The sequence below is a fragment of the Capricornis sumatraensis genome, chromosome 1 (genome assembly GCF_032405125.1).
Source record: "Capricornis sumatraensis isolate serow.1 chromosome 1, serow.2, whole genome shotgun sequence".
In the NCBI taxonomy this organism is placed as follows: Eukaryota; Metazoa; Chordata; class Mammalia; order Artiodactyla; family Bovidae; genus Capricornis; species Capricornis sumatraensis.
In genome coordinates, this window is record NC_091069.1 from 70,610,150 (window position 1) to 70,628,652 (window position 18,503).

General features: G+C 40.9%; 1 non-coding gene across 1 annotated transcript; it reads right to left on the reverse strand.

Moving 5' to 3' along the window:
* Nucleotides 1-8,028: 8,028 nt before the first annotated feature.
* On the reverse strand, nucleotides 8,029-8,100 carry TRNAC-ACA (transfer RNA cysteine (anticodon ACA)). The gene has a single exon. It is a non-coding gene; the product is annotated as a tRNA-Cys (tRNA).
* Between the last annotated feature and the right edge of the window lie 10,403 nt (nucleotides 8,101-18,503).

The following is an 18,503-nucleotide window of genomic DNA, read 5'->3' on the forward strand; positions in this document are numbered from 1 at the left end:
TACTATCTATTATTTACTTTGTCTTATGTCTCCTATACTTAACTTGTGATTACATTGTAACTCATGCTACCTTCCTCAGTTTATTTCTTATCTTTCTAAATCCTGTTTGCCCCTAGCATCTTAAGATCACTATCTCCTAAAAAGGCTTCTAGCTATTCTTCAGTTCAGTTCAGTCCTTAAGTCCTGCCTAACTCTTTGCGACCCCATGAATCGCAGCACACCAGGCCTCCCTGTCCATCACCAAATCCTGGAGTTCACTCAGACTCACGCCCATCGAGTCAGTGATGCCATCCAGCCATCTCATCTTCTGTCGTCCCCTTCTCCTCCTGCCCCCAATCCCTCCCAGCATCAGAGTCTTTTCCAATGTGTCAACTCTTTGCATGAGGTGGCCAAAGTACTGGAGCTTCAGCTTTAGCATCATTCCTTCCAAAGAAATCCCAGGGTTGATCTCCTTCAGAATGGACTGGTTGGATCTCCTTGCAGTCCAAGGGACTCTCAAGAGTCTTCTCCAACACCACAGTTCAAAAGCATCAATTCTGCGGTGCTCAGCCTTCTTCACAGTCCAACTCTCACATCCATACATGACCACAGGAGAAACCATAGCCTTGGCTAGACGGACCTTAGTCGGCAAAGTAATGTCTCTGCTTTTGAATATATTATCTAGGTTGGTCATAACTTTTCTTCCAAGGAGTGTCTTTTAATTTCATGGCTGCAGTTACCATCTGCAGTGATTTTGGAGCCCAGAAAAAGAAAGTCAGCCACTCTATCCACTGTTTCCCCATCTATTTCCCATGAAGTGATGGGACCGGATGCCAATATCTTTGTTTTCTGAATGTTGAGCTTTAAGCCAACTTTTTCACTCTCCTCTTTTACTTTCATCAACAGGCTTTTTAGTTCTTCACTTTCTGCCATAAGGGTGGTGTCATCTGCATATCTGAGGTTATTGATATTTCTCCCAGCAGTCTTGATTCCAGCTTATGTTTCTTCCAGTCCAGCGTTTCTCATGATGTACTCTGCATAGTAGTTAAATAAGCAGGGTGACAATATACAACCTTGACGTACTCCTTTTCCTATTTGGAATCAGTCTGTTGTACCATGTCCAGTTCTAACTGTTGCTTCCTGACCTGCATACAGATTTCTCAAGAGGCAAGTCAGGTGGTCTGGTATTCCCATCTCTTTCAGAATTTTCCACAGTTTGTTGTGATCCACACAGTCAAAGGCTTTGGCATAGTCAAAAAAGCAGAAATGGATGTTTTTCTGGAACTCTCTTGCGTTTTCCATGATCCAGCATGATGGCAATTTGATCTCTGGTTCCTCTGCCTTTCCTAAAACCAGCTTGAACATCAGGAAGTTCACGGTTCACGTATTGCTGAAGCCTAGCTTGGAGAATTTTGAGCATTACTTTACTAGCATGTGAGATGAGTGCAATTGTGCGGTAGTTTGAACATTCTTTAACATTGCCTTTCTTTGAGATTGGAATGAAACTGACCTTTACCAGTCCTGTGGCCACTGCTGAGTTTTCCAAATTTGCTGACACATTGAGTGCAGCACTTTCACAGTATCATCTTTCAGGATTTGAAATAGCTCAACTGGAATTCTATCACCTCCACTAGCTTTGTTCATAGTGATACTTTCTAAAGCCCACTTGACTTCCCATTCCAGGATGTCTGGCTCTAGGTGAGTGATCACACCATCATGATTATCTCGGTCATGAAATCTTTTTTGTACAATTCTTCTGTGTATTCTTGCCACCTCTTCTTAATATCTTCTGCTTCTGTTAGGTCCATACCATTTCTGTCCTTTATCGAGCCCATCTTTGCATGAAATGTTCCCTTTGTATCTCTAATTTTCTTGAGGAGATCTCTAGTCTTTCCCATTCTGTTGTTTTCCTCTATTTCTTTACACTGATCGCTGAGGAAGGCCTTCTTATCTCTCCTTGCTATTTTTGGAACTCTTCATTCAGATGCTTATATCTTTCCTTTTCTCCTTTGCTTTTCACTTCTCTTCTTTTCACAGCTACTTGTAAGGCCTCCCCAGACAGCCATTTTGCTTTTTTGCATTTCTTTTCAATGGGGATGGTCTTGATCCTTGTCTCCTCTATAATGTCACAAACCTCATTCCATAGTTCATCAGGCACTCTATCAGATCTAGTCCCTTAAATCTATTTCTCACTTCCACTGTATAATCATAAGGGATTTGATTTAGGTCATACCTGAATGGTCTAGTGGTTTTCCCTACTTTCTTCAGTTGAAATCTGAATTTGGCAATAAGGAGTTCATGATCTGGGCCACAGTCAGCTCCCAGTCTTGTTTATGCTGACTCTGTAGAGCTTCTCCATCTTTGGCTGCAAAGAATATAATCAATCTGATTTTGATGTTGACCATCTGGTGATGTCCATGTGTAGAGTCTTCTCTTTGTTGTTGGAAGAGGGTGTTTGCTATGACCAGTGCATTTTCTTGGCAAAACTCTATTAGTATTTGCCCTGCTTCATTCCATATTCCAAGGCCAAATTTGCCTGTTACTCCAGGTGTTTCTTGACTTCCTACTTTTGCATTCCAGTCCCCTATAATGAAAAGGACATCTTTTTTGAGTGTTAGTTCTAAAAGATCTTGTAGGTCATTATAGAACCGTTCAACTTCAGCTTCTTCATTGTTACTGGTTGGGGCATAGACTTGGATTACTGTGATATTGAATGGGTTGCCTTGGAAACAAATAGAGATCGTTCTGTCATTTTTGAGATTATATTCAAGTACTGCATTTTGGACTCTTTTGTGGACCATGATGGCTACTCCATTTCTTCTAAGGGATTCCTGCCCGCAGTAGTAGATATAATGGTCATCTGAGTGAAATTCACCCATTCCAGTTCATTTTAGTTCACTGATTGCTAAAATGATGACATTCACTTTTGCCATCTCTTGTTTGACCACTTCCAATTTGCCTTGATTCATGGACCTAACAAACCAGTGTCCTATGCAGTATTGCTCTTTACAGCATCAGGCCTTGCCTCTATCAGCAGTCACATCCACAACTGGGTATTGTTTTTGCTTTGGCTCCATCCCTTCATTCTTTCTGGCGTTATTCTCCACTGATCTCCAGTAGCATATTGGGCACCTACTGACCTGGGGTGTTCCTCTTTCAGTATCCTGTCATTTTGCCTTTTCATACTGTTCATGAGGCTTGCAAGGCAAGAATACTGAAGTGATTTGCCATTCCCTTCTCCAGTGGACCACATTCTGTCAGACTTCTCCACTACGACCTGCCCATCTTGGGTGGCCCCACATGGCCTGGCTTATTTTCATTGAGTTAGACAAGGCTGTGGTCCATGTGATCAAATTGGCTCTGTGATTATGGTTTCAGTGTGTCTGCCCTCTGATGCCCTCTTGTAACACCTACTGTCTTACTTGGGTTTCTCTTACCTTTGACATGGGGTATCTCTTCATAGCTGCTCCATTAAAGTGCAGCTGCTGCTCCTTACCTTGGACAAGGGGTATCTCCTCACGGCTGCCCCTCCTGACCTTGAAATGGAGTAGCTCCTCTAGGCCCTCCTGTGCCCACGAATCTGTGAAATCTGACTCTGTACTAAGGCGTTAATTATTCTTCAAATAAATCCCTATTTGCTTATTGCAGCTAGCGTCAGTTTCAGTTGCTTTGAAACAAGCACTGTAACCAGTACAATCATTTAGTCCTTGTTCTGGACAAACTTCACTGGTTTGCCAGAAAGGTGGTTATGCTTTGCTTGGAAATGGCCAAAATGGCTGCGTGTTACTCTTTGACATTTCATTATAGACAGCCACTGGAGAATGAATTACCAGTCTGGGAAAACCCAATTTTCAGATAATTGTCATTGTACTTTTATTCACACTCTGCTGTTTTGACTGCTTATGCTAAATTCTCATACTCACAGATTCACTTGACTGAACATGTAAAGATTCACTTTCTGTGGTCTTTTTGGAGTCAAGTTCAAATGTGTTTATGACATTCTCATGAGTTGTACTTTTTACATTATAATTTTCAAAATTATATTTATTCATCCATGCACAAGATTAGAGACATTGTTCCATTTTGAGGGAATTGGTGGCATAATGATAGACTGTAATACACACAAAAATATAAATTTAACAACTGTAAACAATTACACAGAAATGTTAATGCACTGGCTTGAACTGACTACATGCTGTCAACATCAGCCAAAGTAAACAGACCTATGCTGTCTTAGAAGTATTTTTGTGACCTTTACAGACTTAATCATTAGTAAGAAAGTCACAGGGATTCTGTGAAAATCATTACTAATCTTATTGTTCTGTTTGTCTCTTGCTGTGTAACAAACTATCCCAAAACTCATTGCCAGAAAACAAGACCATACTACATCTCAGTTCTGTGTGCTGGTTGGGCATGGCTTGGCTGGTTGATCTTCCTTCTCTGCTTGGGATTGAGTGGAATGACTCACCAGTGTTAAGTGATGATGGCTAGGCTGGCTGGGGGCTCTAAGATGCTTTACTTGTATGCCTGGTGTTTATGTGAATGACTGGAGGTCTGTGGTCAGCTGGACATCCCTCTCTCCCGGTAGTCAAGGGGTCTTTCTCTGTGGTGTGTTAAAAGGGATGATGAGTTTCTAACACAGTGGTTTTAGGATCCAGTAAAGACTGTCCCAGAAGATGCAGGCAGAAGCTCTAAGGTTTTTTAGTAACACAGACTTGATGGTTCAAGAAAGTCACTTTTACATTTATATGACGTGAATTGCTAAGACTAAGCTGGCTTAGCTGAGGGAAATTATCCTAGCTGTTGTTGTTCAGTTGCTAAGTCACATCCAGCTCTGCGTATCCGACTTATTTGTGACCTCATGGACTGCAGCACGAGTCCTATCCTATCTCTTCTTAATGACAGAAATGTCAAACATATTATGGCCATCTTTTATCCACACTGTAAATTTTAAATGAATGTGAACAACATTGTTCCATTGCTTTTGTTTTTGAAATAAAGTGCCTGAGGTCTGCTTGACCCTTGGAACAACCAGTGTTCCATGTATCATTTTGAGAAAAGATTTGTCTAGAAGATAATAGTGCTTCTAAAAAACCCTTAAATTCCTGATTGCCAGTGCTAATTAAAAACATGCAATATGATCTCCAGCCCTATTGGGCAAGTAATATTGTATAATAGTTACTATGGTCTCTGGAGGTAGACTTCCTGGAGTGCAAAGCCAGATGCTAAGACTTATTAGCTATACCATATGAACAAATGTCTTAATTTGTCTATTTTATATTTCTCATTTTCTTCCTCTCTATCTGGAGATATCTCCCATGTCGCTAGGTTTTTTTGAAATTAAATGAGAAAATGGAAGTAAAGAATTTAGTACAGTACATGGCACTGACATCACTCAATACATGTATATTAGTGATTAATATTGATAAATGTATTTAGGTCCCTGAGGCTCACTGGCTGCTTCCTTAAGAACAACAGATGTTTAGAGAATGTGATATTGAAAAATCTGTAATCTGTGCTTTCCAATGATTATTTTTTAAAGCTAACAAGACATTCTCTTCATTTCTATAACAGAAAATTGAGGATCAAGAGACAGTTAAGTTTGCAGGGACTCTTGGATTGATAGAATACAATGAGGAGGTGGAAACAATATGTCAATATATTGAGAAACAAAAAACTGAACCCAAACCAAACATTAGTCTAATGTTTCTGGCTGATTCTCTATATGCCCTTTTCTGACCTGAGCTGAATCACTCCTTTTTAGGTAATCTCAGGAGGCAATCCCCACTTTCAAGAGGTCAGCATATTGATGCCAAACAGTGGACATAGCACATTACAGCCCAGAACTCCTGGACCCAGGCAATCCTCTGGCTTCAGTCTCCTGAGTAACTGGCATGACAAGGGCAGGCCTGACTAAGACCTTCTTTTCTTATTTCAACATGAATTCAGTCACATTTTTTTTTTTCTATTTGAATACTTTGAACACAGCATGGGTTGTTGTTGTTCAGTTGCTAATTCCTGTCCGACTCTGAGATCCCATGAATTACAGCACTCCAGGCTCCTCTGTCCTTCACTATCTCCTGGAGTTTGCTCAAACCTCATGTTATGTTCACTGAGTTGGTGATGCCATCCAACCATCTTATCCTCTACCACCCCCTTCTCCTCTGGCTCTCAATCTTTCCTGGTATCAGGATCTTTTGCAATGAACTGGCTTTTCACATCGGGTGGCCAAAGTACTAGAACTTCAGCTTCAGCATCAGTCCTTCTAATGAATATTCAGGATTGATTTCCTTTAGGATTGGGTGGCTTGATTTCCTTGCAGTCAAAGGGAATCTTAAGAATCTTCCCAAGCACCACAATTAGAAAGCATTAGTTCTTTGACACTCAGCCTTCTTTATGGTCCAACTCTCACGTTTGTATGTGACTGCTGTAGAAACCATTGCTTTGACTATGTGGACCTTTATTGACAAAGTGCTGTCTCTTCTTTTTAATATGCTGTTTAAGTTTCTCATAGTTTTTCTTTCAAGGGGAAAGCATCCTTTAATTTTGGGTCTGCAGTCACCATCCGTAATGATTTTGGAGACCAAGAAAATAAAATCTGCTATTTCCACTTTTCCCCTATCTATTTACCATGAAGTGATGGGACCAGATTCCATTGTTTTAGTTTTTTGAATGTTGAGTTTTAAGCCAACCTTTTCACTCTCCTCTTTTACCTTCGTCAAGAGGCTCTTTAGTTCTTTGCTTCTGCCATTAGTGTGGCATCATCTGCATATCTGAGGTTGTTGATATTTTCCCCAGCAATCTTGATTCCAGCTTGTGATTTATCCAGTCCAACATTTCACATGATGTACTCTATATAGAAGTTAAATAAACAGGGTGACAATATACAGCCTTGATGTACTCCTTTCCCAATTTGAAGCAGTCCATTGTGTCATATTTGGTTCTAAACTTGGTTGGTATTGCTTCTTGTCCTGCTTACAGGTTTCTGAGGAGACAGGTAAGGTGGTCTGGTATTCCCATTTCTTTAAGCATTTTCCAGTTTGTTGTGATCCATACAGTCAAAGTCTTTAGTGTAGTCAATGAAGTATAAGTAATAAGCAGTAAAAAAAAGAAAAAAAAATCCCATATTGAGATCTCAAAGCTTTCATTCTAGAGTTTCCTGTATCATTTGGGTTTAGATTTGGCTCTGCATGTGACATAAATCTAGGCAAATACTGACTTAAGCAAGATAGAAAGTTCTTTCTCTGTCATAGAGTGTGGAAACAGGCAGTTCAGAACTTGTATGGCAGCCTGTAGTTTGTGGACCCGGGTTCCTTTCATTCTGTGACTCTCTCATGTATAACTTTCATTTCTAAGGACAGGGTCCAGGATAACTTCTGGAGCTCCAACCATTATATATGCTTTCCTGCCATTAGCAGAGAGGAAAGAGGAGAGAAAAGTATTCCTCTCCATTTTCAGGATACTTTCTGGAGAATCCAAATGACACTTTTGCTTTTACACCCTCTAAGATTCTTTCTGACACCAAATATGTGATATTTTTCCACACCAATTCCCCAATTACTGGACACTGAGTATCTTACAAGTTAATTCAGTTCTGACAATATCCACCTGGAGTTAGTCTCCGACCCCATAAAACTGTCAGATCCTACTTCATATACCAGCTGTAAATGATCGAGGCTACCCACGCTTTTTTGTTTGGCTGACCACAGATTGATTCCCATGATCCCCTCTCAGATTTGATAATTAGTTAGAATGACTCATAGAACCCAGAAAAACATTTTGCTTACATTTAGTGGTTTATTATAAAGGATCCAAATGAATAGCCAGATGAAGAACTCTGTAAAGGTCTTGAATGCAGGAGCCTCTGTTTCATGGAGCTGGGCACACCTTCTTCCTAGCTTGCAGATGGGTTGAAAGTGAAAGTGAAGTCACTCAGTCGTGTCTGACTCTTTGCAACCCCATGGACTGTAGCCTACCTGATTCCTCCATCCATGGGATTTTCCAAGCAAGAGTAGTGGAATGGGTTGCAATTTCCTTCTCCAGGAGAGCTTCCCAACCCAGGGATTGAACCTGGGTCTCCCGCATTGTAGGCAGGCGCTTTACCATCTGAGCCACCAGGGAAGCACCCCAAAGCTCCCTAGTCTTACTGTTGAAGGGTTTTGTAAGAGCTCAATCTTTATCCACTCCCCAGAGATCTCAATGACACTAAAAATTTTAACACTCTAATGACAGATTTGTTTTTTTTGGAGTCTAGTCCCAACCCAAGGCTCTCTAGGAGCCCCACCCTAAGTCACGGTATTAGCATAAATAAGCTCACAAGTGATCTAATGGAGCTTGTTATGAATAACAAAAGACACTTCCATCATTCAGGAAATTTCAAGTTTTAGGAGCTCTGGGTCAGGAATTCAGGATACAGAGCAAATGTTTATTTTCTATTTTAATAGCAAGTGTACTGACCATAATTTAGTTGTGGAAATTGGAAAGTGTTAGTCATTCAGTCATGTCCAACTCTTTGCAATCTCATGAACAGAATCCGCCGGTCTTCTCTTGCTGCAGAAACCAGTAATCTAGAAACCAAGCACCACATTCGGAGAGTTGGAGAACTCAGGTTTATTACTCCTCTGCCCCGAACAAAGGAGTTACAGAGTTTTTTACAGATGGACAGGCATGGTTAAGCGGGTTTGCAGGTTTTCAGGGGCTAGGGCAATTGCAAAGAGCAGGACAAGGGTGAGTAAGATACGCTCCAGTTCCTAATATTGTGAGTCCCCACTTTCTGAGACCTGTGTGATCTAGACTTTGCAAGGAGCAAGCTGGGTTACAGAGGCAGAAAGAACAGAAGGTTATGTAAAATTTTAACTTTTCCTCTTCATTCTCCTCTCTTGATGCTTCTATCACTCGTTGTAGAAAGCATCATCTCATGTTTTGGTAGGGCACTCAGAGCTTCTCATCATTTAGGGGGATATATTGAGCTGTTACCTTTTGTAACTTTATGGATTTAATCCTAGAGGTTATGAACTGGTAATTACATTGAAAATACAAGGGCCAAACAAGAGCACCACAAAAAGCATGAGGAGAACTGTTAAAGGGAGAAGTCACGGTGCCCAGCTCCAGATATTTTTCTAATTAACCCAGGAATTAGCTACTTTCTCTTTCCTTTTTATGATTTGTTCCCTTAGCTGTTGGGCCATGTCCCTGACTATTTCTGATAGGTTTACATAAAAGCAGCATTCTTCATTTAAGAGACAGAGTCCTCTCTTTTCAATTGTCAGTAGGTCTAGCCCTCTCCTATTCTGTAAAACCACTTCAGCCAGGGAGTCTAGTTGGTCCCATAAGGCCACTAAAGGTTTGACCACTCTCTCAATGTCGTTTGTGAAGTCCTTCGATGGTAAAAGGTGTTTGATGAAGTAATTCCTCCTATTCCCATAACTATCCCAGCCATGATTCCCAGACCAACTAGTAAGGGTATAAACTGGATGGCTCTTTTTGACTGTGTATATACTGCCAGAGGTACAGTGCAATTCTTGTTGTTAGGGACAGTATTCATTTGGGGATTGAGGAAAGCTGAGGTGCAGATACCCATCCAATTGACAGGTAAGCATCTGTCCCACAAACAAAGAAAAGGCCTTGATGGGTGTGGCACCCTCTGTTACAGCAAGGAACACCAAAAGGCTGCAAAGCAGCCGGCACATAACAGATAACTGAACACTAGCAAAAGATTTTTCTCCCCATCTTTGGGTTGTCATGGCTTTAGCAACTGAGCCTATCATGATGGGGGATTAGCTATACTGTTGAGCAATTTAGTTAGTAGGGAGAATCAATCATAAGAGATATCTAATACGAATGAGGCTTCCCACTACAGTGAGATAACAGACAACTAATTGCAGCTTCTGACCCAAATCCAAGTCCTGAGGTGCGACTGAAGCTAGTCCTGTAGTGAAGAGCACAGCAATAATACCAATCAGGGATAGAGGCCAGGGTTGACAATGAAAATCCTTTGATATTCGGATCCTCAAGCTTCCGCCGGGTGTTGACCAGCCAGCTGCTGGAGTGTGGCTGGAGCAAGGCTGAAGAATCCTCAAGCTTCTGCCATTCATTGACTAGTCAGCATCTGGAGTGACTAGAGCAGGGCTCAGCATCCTTCGTAGGTGAGGATTGTTGTTTTTGGAACCACACCTTGAGGGAGTTTTTGGGGTCCCAAACTCTTTTCTAGGTGTCCTCATCACAGGAAGCTGCTGCCTTCTTGACTTTGGTGTGGTGGATCCAAGGGATGATGCCTGTAACTCATCTCCTGGCTGATAGGGATGAACCCAATTGCCCAAAGTAATGGGTGCCCTTTCTAAGGTTTCTTGGGTGATATGGCCAAAGACTTCCAGGGCCTGGAGGTGTTGAGACATCTCCAGGTCAGCTAGTTGTTGGTGGTCTCTGTTGAGGTTTTCTATTACTGGGGTGGTCTCTCATATAAGATCTCAAAGAGATAATAGCCTTAAGACCTGAGCGTACATTTATGGAGGGAGATGAGAGTCCACAGAATGATAAAGCAGCTTGTTCTAGCATTGTCTGGGTGTTGGTCAGGGGATATTCTTGTTGTACTACTACTTGGAGAAACAAACTTAACAAGAAAGTTACAGATATTTGGCCCAAAGACTAATAAAAGTAGGAAAGCTGCTGAGGGGCTAGCCAGGAGACCCAGGTCCAGACATTGATTTGTGCCACTAGTGTTTCTCTAGGTATGAGAAGATGCCAGAATTTGGACTCATAAAAATCTTTACCTGAAAACATCTGACTATCTGAAGGCCTGTTTTTCTGGGTTTTCCCCAGGACACAGAGTGCCTTATTATTTGTCTCCACCCTGAAGCCCTTTCAAGGCGATATTGAAGGTCAGCATCTTGTAGTGGTCATGATTTAATCTTTGTAGAGGCAGCTGGCAAGGGCCAACTTTTAGTCAGCAGGGCCCCTTCATAGCCACATATTTGACTATGTTTTGGGGACATTTCATGGTCATTGTGTCCCGTGGTGCTGGGAAGGCTCATTCCCAGGTCTAACAAAGATTCCATTGACAGGCCACTTGATGTGTTATCACTAGGCCAGGCCTTGTAAGTAGCAAAAGTCTCTGGACCATACCTGTCTAACTAGCCTCTTAGTCCAGGAAAATATTTCTTCTTGTTGCTTCTTCCCATATCTAGAGTTATATTACTACAATTATTGATCTCAAATGGAACTGCATATCAACATTTTATCACAGGTTCAGTCACACATTTGATAACGTAAGAAATAATCTTCTGAAACAAGCTGCATAGAAAATAATATAGCTAGCAGTTAATAGTAAGGTTACAAGCAAGAATTTAAGTCGAGAACTTTCACTGGGTATAGCCAGGTATACCCCAGGTCATCTGACTCAGTTAAACGATTATAGCCAAGTGTACATCATGGAGCATCTGACCTTTATCCAAAGATTGGTTACTAAGATAAGCCTTAGAAACAATATTAGAGTGTCCTTTTTAATAACTTAATTAAATCTTTTAGCCATATAACATAGCAAGGAACTATTTCAGAAGTGAATCTCAGTAACCACAGGCTTTAATTAACAAAACTAGAATTTAATATTCAGTGAAACACATTTTCTATTTTGGGGGGAGAACTCATTGTGAGGGCATTAACACTGTAGCCAGGGAAGGCTTTAACCCATCAAATAAAAATGAGGTCTGTCAGGAAGCTGGAAGAAGCCAAGCGGCCGTCTTGGATTTCCCATAGCCCTGGCTTTTTGATTTTTAGCTGTTGTTTATCCATTTTTAATTTCCTGATTTAGGAGCAGACTATTGCCATGTTTTAAGGATAGCAAAATGATATCAGGATAGCAAAAGTCTAACCGTGAGGGGTTATTTTTTTGTAGAACCAGAATGAGCTTTGTCTACATGTACAATAATCTTAAATAATGTTTATTTAATTTAGCAAAGTAACAAAAGATTTTAGAAACAAATATAAATCACTTAAAGGCAAGGAAATTCATAATCTGTTATCAAAAGTTATATTCTAAGAAAACTTTTTTCTTTAAACAGAGAGAAGACCAAATTCTAGTCTGGCACCAGCATACTATTAATAACAAAATTGTTTATCTGCTTAATCTTAGAAAGTCTTTTTCATAAAACTTGAAGAACTAGTAGTATTCTTCTAAAGGCATGAGAGTAAAACCATAGAAGGCGTGTTTAAAATCTGATTCTATTGCAATTGACAAAGAAACCTGGTCACAAAACTTGCAGGCAGATGCTTTACCATCTGAGCTACCAGGGAAGCCCAATATGATAATAAGAATTATAATTGACCATATTTTAGCAGGGCATATCAGATCTATATGAATTTCACGTAATTTTAGGATATCTATATTAGTAACATCAACCATATAGTATAACCTGAAAAGATTTTTTTTTCATCCCTTCAAGAGTACTTCCCTTGTAATTTAACATGTCCAGTGAACCCAGGTAGCTTAATAGCTCTTTGGGATGGCTCAGGGGCCCTCTGAAGCATCCCAAAGTTAGCTAGAGATCAAGTTATTTAGGAAGTTTTGTTGATAAATATCAAAAGGATTTATAACACTCAGTCAGGTAGGATCATATAAGTTACTGTGAAATAATAGTTATTCACTTAGCCAAAGCTAAAAAAAGATTTCAGAGGTAGGTATAGAACAGATCAATTAAGAGGTAAAGAATCTTAAATCTATTATTAAAAACAGTTAAACATCTGAAGAAAGTATGTCCTCTTAATAGAGAGAAAGGCTGAATTCAAGTTTTGTGCCAGCTTACTTTAACCTCATTTCAGTTCAGTTCAGTCGCTCAGTTGTGTCCGACTCTTTGCGATACCATGAATCGCAGCACGCCAGGCCTCCCTGTCCATCACCAAATCCTGGAGTTCACTCAGACTCATGCCCATCGAGTCAGTGATGCCATCCATCCATCTCATCTTCTGTCGTCCCCTTCTCCTCCTGCCCCCAATCCCTCCCGGCATCAGAGTCTTTTCCAATGAGTCAACTTGTCGTATGAGGTGGCCAAAGTACTGGAGTTTCAGCGTTAGCATCATTCCTTCCAAAGAAACCCCAGGGTTGATCTCCTTCAGAATGGACTGGTTGGATCTCCTTGCAGTCCAAGGGACTCTCAAGAGTCTTCCCTAACACCACAGTTACAAAGCATCAATTCTTCGGTGCTCAGCTTTCTTCACAGTCCAACTCTCAGATCCATACATGACCACTGGAAAAACCATAGCCTTGACTAGATGGACCTTTGTTGGCAAATGTCCCTGCTTTTCAATATGCTATCTAGGTTGGTCATAACTTTCCTTACAAGGAGTAAGTGTCTTTTAATTTCATGGCTGCAATCACCATCTGCAGTGATTATGGAGCCCCAAAAAAGAAATTCTGACACTGTTTCTACTGTTTCCCCATCTATTTCCCATGAAGTGATGGGGCCAGGTGCCAATATCTTCATTTTCTGAATGTTGAGCTTTAAGCCAACTTTTTCACTCTCCTCTTTCACTTTCATCAACAGGCTTTTTAGTTCTTCTTCACTTTCTGCCATAAGGGTGGTGTCATCTGCATATCTGAGGTTATTGATATTTCTCCTGGAAAACTTGATTCTAGCTAGTGCTTCTTCCAGCCCAGCATTTCTCATGATGTACTCTGCATAGAAGTTAAATAAGCAGGGTGACAATATACAGCCTTGACATACTCGTTTTCCTATTTGGAACCAGTCTGTTGTTCCACGTCCAGTTCTAACTGTTGCTTCCTGACCTGCATATAGGTTTCTCAAGAGGCAGGATAGGTGGTCTGGTATTCCCATCTCTTTCAGAATTTTCCACAGTTTATTGTGATCCACGCAGTCAAAGGCTTTGGCATAGTCAATAAAGCAGAAATAGATGTTTTTCTGGAACCCTCTTGCTTTTTCCATAATCCAGCGGATGTTGGCAGTTTGATCTCTGGTTCCTCTGCCTTTTCTAAAACCAGCTTGAACATCTGGAAGTTCACGGTTCACGTATTGCTGAAGCCTGGCTTGGAGAATTTTGAGCATTACTTAACTAGCGTGTGAGATGAGTGCAGTTGTGCAGTAGTGTGAGCATTCTTTGGCATTGCCTTTCTTTGGGATTGGAATGAAAACTGATCTTTTCCAGTCCTATGGCCACTGCCGAGTTTTCCAAATTTGCTGGCATATTGAGTGCAGCAATTTCACAGTATCATCTTTCAGGATTTCAAATAGCTCAACTGGAATTCCATCACCTCCACTAGCTTTGTTCGTAGTGAGGCTTTCTAAGGCCCACTTAACTTCCCATTCCAGGATGTCTGGCTCTAGGTGAGTGATCACACCATCATGATTATCTTGGTCGTGAAGATCTTTTTCTACTTTTCTTCTGTGTATTCCTGCCACCTCTTCTTAATATCTTCTGCTTCTGTTAGGTCCATACCATTTCTGTCCTTTATTGAGCCCATCTTTGCATGAAATGTTCCCTTGGTATCTCAGATTTTCTTGAAGAGATCTCTAGTCTTTCCCATTCTGTTGTTTTTCTCTATTTCTTTACATTGATCACTGAGGAAGGCTTTCTCATTTCTTCTTGCTTTTTTCCGGAATTCTGCATTCAGATGATTATATCTTCCCTTTTCTCCTTTGCTTTTCACTTTTCTTCTTTTCATAGCTATTTGTAAGGCCTCCCCAGACAGCCATTTTGCTTTTTTGCATTTCTTTTCCATGGGGATGGTCTTAATCCCTGTCTCGTGGACAATGTCACAAACCTCATTCCATAGTTCATCAGGCACTCTATATATCAGATCTAGTCACTTAAATCTATTTCTCACTTCCACTGTATAATCATAAGGGATTTGATTTAGGTCATACCTGAATGGTCTAGTGGTTTTCCCTACTTTCTTCAATTTAAGTCTGAGTTTGGCAATAAGGAGTAAATGATCTGAGCCACTGTCAGCTCCTGATCTTGTTTTTCTTGAATGTATAGAGATTCTCCATCTTTGGCTGCAAAGAGTATAATCAATCTGATTTCGGTGTTGACCATCTGGTGATGTCCATGTGTAGAGTCTTCCCTTGTGTTGTTGGAAGAGGGTGTTTGCTATGCCCAGTGCATTTTCTTGGCAAAACTCTATTAGTCTTTGCCCTGCTTCATTCCATATTCCAAAACCAAATTTGCCTGTTACCCCAGGTGTTTCTTGACTTCCCATTTTTGCATTCCAGTCCCCTATAATGAAAAGGACATCTTTTTTTGGGTGTTAGTTCTAAAAGATCTTGTAGGTCATTATAGAACCGTTCAACTTCAGCTTCTTCAGTGTTACTGGTTGGGGCATAGACTTGGATTACTGTGTTATTGAATGGTTTGCCTTGGAAATGAACAGAGATCATTCTGTCGTTTTTGAGATTATATCCAAGTACTGCATTTTGGACTCTTTTGTGGACCATGATGGCTACTCCATTTCTTCTAAGGGATTCCTGCACATAGTAGTAGATACAATGGTCATCTGAGTTAAAATCACCCATTCCAGTCCATTTTAGTATGCTGATTCCTAGAATGTCAATGTTCACTTTGGCCATCTCCTGTTTGACCACTTCCAATTTGCCTTGATTCATGGAGCTGGGATTCCAGGTTCCTATGCAATATTGCTCTTTACAGCATCGGACCTTGCTTCTATCACCAGTCACATCCACAACTGGGTATTGTTTTTGCTTTGGCTCCATCCCTTTATTCTTTCTTTCTGGAGTTCTTTCTTTCTTTTTTAAAATATTTTTTATTTTTACTTTATTTTACTTTACAATACTGTATTGGTTTTGCCATATGAATCCACCACGGGTATACATGAGTTCCCAAACATGAACCCCCCCTCCCACCTCCCACCCCATATCATCTCTCTGGATCATCTCTGTGCACCAGCCCCAAGCATCCTGTATCCTGCATCAAACATAGACTGGTGATTCGTTTCTTACATGATAGTATACATGTTTCAATGCCATTCTCCCAAATCATCCCACCCTCTCCCTCTCCCTCAGAGTCCAAAAGTCCGCTCTATACATCTGTGTCTCTTTTGCTGTCTTGCATACAGGGTCATCATTACCATCTTTCTAAATTCCATATATATGTGTTAGTATACTGTATTGGTGTTTTTCTTTCTGGCTTACTTCACTCTGTATAATCTGCTCCAGTTTCATCCATCTCATTGGAACTGATTCAAATGTATTCTTTTTAATGGCTGAGTAATACTCCATTGTGTATATGTACCACAGCTTTCTTATCCATTCATCTGCTGATGGACATCTAGGTTGTTTCCATGTCCTGGCTATTATAAACAGTGCTGCAGTGAACATTGGGGTAAATGTGTCTCTTTCAATTCTGGTTTCCTCAGTGTGTATGCCCAGCAGTGGCATTGCTGGGTCATAAGGCAGTTCTTTTCATACTGTTCATGGGGTTCTCAAGGCAAGAATACTGAAGTGGCTTGCCATTCCCTTCTCCAGTGGAACACATTCTCTCAGGCCTCTCCACCATGACCCATCCATCTTGGGTTGCCCCATAGGTATGGCTTGGTTTCATTGAGTTAGACTTCAGCAATACGTGAACCATGAACTCCCTGATGGTCAAGCTGGTTTTAGAAAAGGCAGAGGAACCAGAGATTAAATTGCCAGCATCCACTGGATCATGGAAAAAGCAAGAGAGTTCTAGAAAAACATCTATTTCTGCTTTATTGACTATGCCAAAGCCTTTGACTGTGTGGATCACAATAAACTGTGGAAAATTCTGAAAGAGATGGGAATCCCAGACCACCTGACCTGCCTCTTGAGAAATGTGTATGCAGGTTAGGAAGCAACAGTTGGAACTGGACATGGAACAACAGACTGGTTCCAAATAGGAAAAGGAGTATGTCAAGGCTGTATATTGTCACCCTGCTTATTTAACTTATATGCAGAGTACATCATGAGAAACGCTGGGCTGGAAGAAGCATAAGCTGGAATCAAGTTTTCCTGGAGAAATATCAATAACCTCAGATATGCAGATGACACCACCCTTATGGCAGAAAGTGAAGAGGAGCTAAAAAGCCTCTTGATGAAAGTGAAAGAGGAGAGTGAAAAAGTTGGCTTAAAGTTCAACATTCAGAAAACGAAGATCATGGCATCTGTTCCCATCATTTCATGAGAAATAGATGGGGAAACAGTAGAAACAGCGTCAGACTTTATTTTTGGGGGGCTCCAAAATCACTGCAGATGGTGACTGCAGCCATGAAATTAAAAGACACTTACTCCTTGTAAGGAAAGTTATGACCAACCTAGATAGCATATTTAAAAGCAGAGACATTACTTTGCCAACAAAGGTCCATCTAGTCAAGGCTATGGTTTTTCCTGTGGTCATGTATGGATGTGAGAGGTGGACTGTGAAGAAGGCTGAGCGCCAAAGAATTGATGCTTTTGAACTGTGGTGTTGGAGAAGACTCTTGAGAGTCACTTGGACTGCAAGGAGATCCAACCAGTCCATTCTGAAGGAGATCAGCCCTGGGATTTCTTTGGAAGGAATGATGCTACAGCTGAAGCTCCAGTACTTTGGCCACCTCATGCGAAGAGTTGACTCATTGGAAAAGACTCTGATGGTGGGAAGGATTGGGGGCAGGAGGAGAAGGGGACGACCGAGGATGAGACGGCTGGATGGCATCACGGACTTGATGGACATGAGTCTGAGTGAACCCCGGGAGTTGGTGATGGACAGGGAGGCCTGGCATGCTGGGATTCTTGGGGTCGCAAAGAGTTGGACATGACTGAGCGACTGAACTGAACTGAAGGCATTTCAATTTGCAATTTTTTAAGGAATCTCCACACTGTTCTCCATAGTGGCTGTACTAATTTGCATTCCCACCGACAGTGTAAGAGGGTTCCCTTTTCTCCACACCCTCTCCAGCATTTATTGCTTGCAGACTTTTGGATCGCAGCCATTCTGACTGGTGTGAAGTGGTACCTCATTGTGGTCTTGATTTGCATTTTTCTAATAATGAGTGATGTTGAGCATCTTTTCATATGTTTGTTAGCCATCCGTATGTCTTCTTTGGAGAAATGTCTATTTAGTTCTTTGGCCCATTTTTTGATTGGTTCCAGACGGCTTCACAGCTGAGTTCTACCAAAAATTTTGAGAAGAGCTAACACCTATTTTACTCAAACTCTTCTGGAAAATTGCAGAGGAAGGTAAACTTCCAAACACATTCTTTGAGGCCACCATCACCCTAGTACCAAAACCTGACAAAGATACCACAAAAAAAGAAAACTGCAGGTCAATATCGCTGATGAACATGGATGCAAAAATCCTCAACAAAATTCTAGCAATCAGAATCCAACAGCACATTAAAAAGATCATACACCATGACCAAGTGGGCTTTATCCCAGGGATGCAAGGATTCTTCAATATCCGCAAATCAATCAATGTAATTCACCACATTAACAAATTGAAAAATAAAAGCCATATGATTATCTCAATAGATACAGAGAAGGCCTTTGACAAAATTCAACATC